Here is a 2,853-nt window from a genome sequence, read left to right as displayed (position 1 = left end):
CATTACTGCCCTCCTTGTCCCGGCGTGTGGTGCCACTGAGCATGCGTGGGAACTCCGCCACCAGCCCGTAGGGCTTTCCAGAGGCTTGTGGGATTCCGAAAGAACTAAGAAACACACACGTTACCATTTCCGATGAAGAGAGAAAGACTCCCTCAAAGCCCTAGGTGCGTATGTAGCCTATTGGACATTTCCAGTTTAATGTCTCAAAGATACTTAACTGTACATGTCCACAGTTTAACGTATGACCTCTCGGCACCTCCTACCGTTTTTTTCCTCCTGGGTTCCCTGTGTTCTTGAATTGCATCATCATCCAGCAAGCCAGACACCTGGTAATTATAGTGACTTTGACCCCATACACTCTTACATCCAATCAACTCTATTCAAGATATTAGTGGCTCTTCTGGGTGGTAATGGGAGGAAACAGCAGCCACTATCCTATCCGGGCCATCATGGTATGTATCATCGTTTTACGTTGCCTATGGCAACTGACCTGTCTCCAGTTTTAATTTTCTCCAATTGATTACACACAGCCCATCTCTACCGTAGACCACAGAAAATTTTTGGAAATGCAATTTGCCTGGATGACTTTTCTTCAAAGATTCTCGATTGCCTTTAGTACATAATACAAACTTTTTAGAATATGGCTTTCAAGTCTCTCACATTTCCATCCTTACCGAGCCTCTGTCAATTCGCTAAACACTCCAGGTTCTCTCCTCTGGCCTATAGCACTTGCAGATCCCTCTACCTAGAGTACTTACCTTATTCTTTTTCTCAACCTCCACATCACCTTTCCCTTTCTACTTTACTCTTCTTCCCCAAGGCTTTTAGAAGCCTTTCTTAAACCTCAAGTCTGTGTTAGATGCCCCTGGAACCAGAATCTCTAACTTCCCTACCCAGGCACTTACCCCAGGGTACTGTAAATCAGCATGTCTGTTAATTTATCTGAATCCCCTACTATACCTTAAGCTCCAGCTGGTCAGAGACTATGTCTGTCTCCATGAGAGTAGAAGCTTAAAATTATTTCAGGAATAAATGTATATGTTATTTTCACTCTCCAACCAGCTTTTGTTACATATAAGCAAGTTCTCACAACAGACTTTGGGGGAACACTTCCTATCATATAGCCAGCATTTTCTGGTATCTCTGGCAGACCAGGAATAAACTGGAGGTATTAATATTATGAGATTTTTAAAAATTGTATTATATTTTAATTATAAAAAGTAATGAAGCTTAGAAAAAAAATTCACAGTCAAAAGTATATGAAATAAAAATGTAAGTCCTCATTTCTTCCTTTCTGTACCCATACCCGATTCCCAAAGGTAACCTTTGTTAATAATTTAGGGTGGATCCCTTCAGAGATGCATTTATAAATATATGTGGTAGTTGCAAACCAAGAACAGGAATAAAATTGGTCCTGAACAAAACTCAGAAAGACCATGGGCCTTGAATGCTGAGGCCTCTTTTTCTATCTCTTGTCTTTCTTTCATTATCACCTTTGTTTTTCCCTCTCACTGAAGACACACTTTTTGATTGCTCGGTTCATTTAAATGAATATGGCTACCAGCAAGTACTAAATTTATAGGTCTTCAGAGTTCAAGAAGAGCAACCAGGCTATCCTAGAACCTTAGTCCAATCAGGAAGAAGCTTCGGTTGGCCTAGGGTGAGTCAGATGCCCATCCTGTGGCTTGCCTGGAGCGGGTCAAGTTGGGTAGATGATAAAGGGTGGGGGGGTCTGGTCAGTTAAAACTATATTTACTACAATAAAGTTGGTCCTCATATCATAGTCAATAGGCTATATGTCAGCCTATCGTATTTAAAAAAAATACAACGGTGTTAGTGGACCTTTATATTGTGTCCAGTTTTTCATTACAGTCAAACAGCAATGAACATATTTGTGTTTTTCTGCATTTATCTATATATCATGGGACTTGGGGATCGTAGGGTATGTATATTTTAACTTTGCATATATATTACCAATTTGCCCACCAAAATGTAACAGATGACACTTTTACATATACTGGGTATTTCCATTCTTTTTATTTTTAGGCTCTGTCACCACAGATAAAAAAACAACTACTAGATATTTATTTATTCACCAATATTTGCTGATGGTTTATTCTGTGCCAGGCTTGGTCCTAGGACTTGGGCATTATATCAGGAAACAAAGCCCCTGCCCTCCAGCGTAGACAGTGAACAAGGAATTCAACATAAATGTTGATAACTGCTGTGCATAAAAATAAAGGGTAAGTTGGTTTGGCAGGGCTGGGGTAGAATTGGCTATTTTAATTTGGGTAGTCAAGGAATAGAGAGACATTCAAGCTCAGAATTGAATTAAGAGTAAAAACTAGGCAGACATCTGGGGAAAGAGCATCCAGGCCTAAGGGAAGTAGTATGCCAGGCTAATTCAAAGACAAGCAAGGAGGACAGAGGCTGGGGCATATTGAGCAAGAGGCAGAATAGTAGGAACAGATCTAAGGGTAGGATCTAGGGAACATGTTTATCATGATTGCAAGCAGATTGCATTGTCTGTAATAATATTAACAACAACAGCAAAAAGTCATTTCGCAGTGCCAACCTCGCATCTCTATACTTTACAAGAGGACTCCCCGGTTATTCTCAGTTTAACTGGTAATCTGTGGAAATAACTGTAGTTCAAGAATGAGAAGGTAACTCCGACCATCTGTGTACGTAAGGAAAGCCTTATTTATTTATGCTGGTGACAGCTGTCCGAAATTGCTCCACGCCGCACTTTTCCAGACACACCCCACGGTTCCCCTTCCACCAGAGCGTGCGCGCCAGAGAGCTCCGCCCAGCCCTCCAATGGGCGGGGATAAATCGGCTACGCTCCGGAAG

The sequence above is a fragment of the Pteropus vampyrus genome, unplaced genomic scaffold (genome assembly GCF_000151845.1).
Source record: "Pteropus vampyrus isolate Shadow unplaced genomic scaffold, Pvam_2.0 Scaffold21, whole genome shotgun sequence".
Lineage (NCBI taxonomy): Eukaryota > Metazoa > Chordata > Mammalia > Chiroptera > Pteropodidae > Pteropus > Pteropus vampyrus.
Note: the sequence above shows the minus strand (reverse complement) of the source record.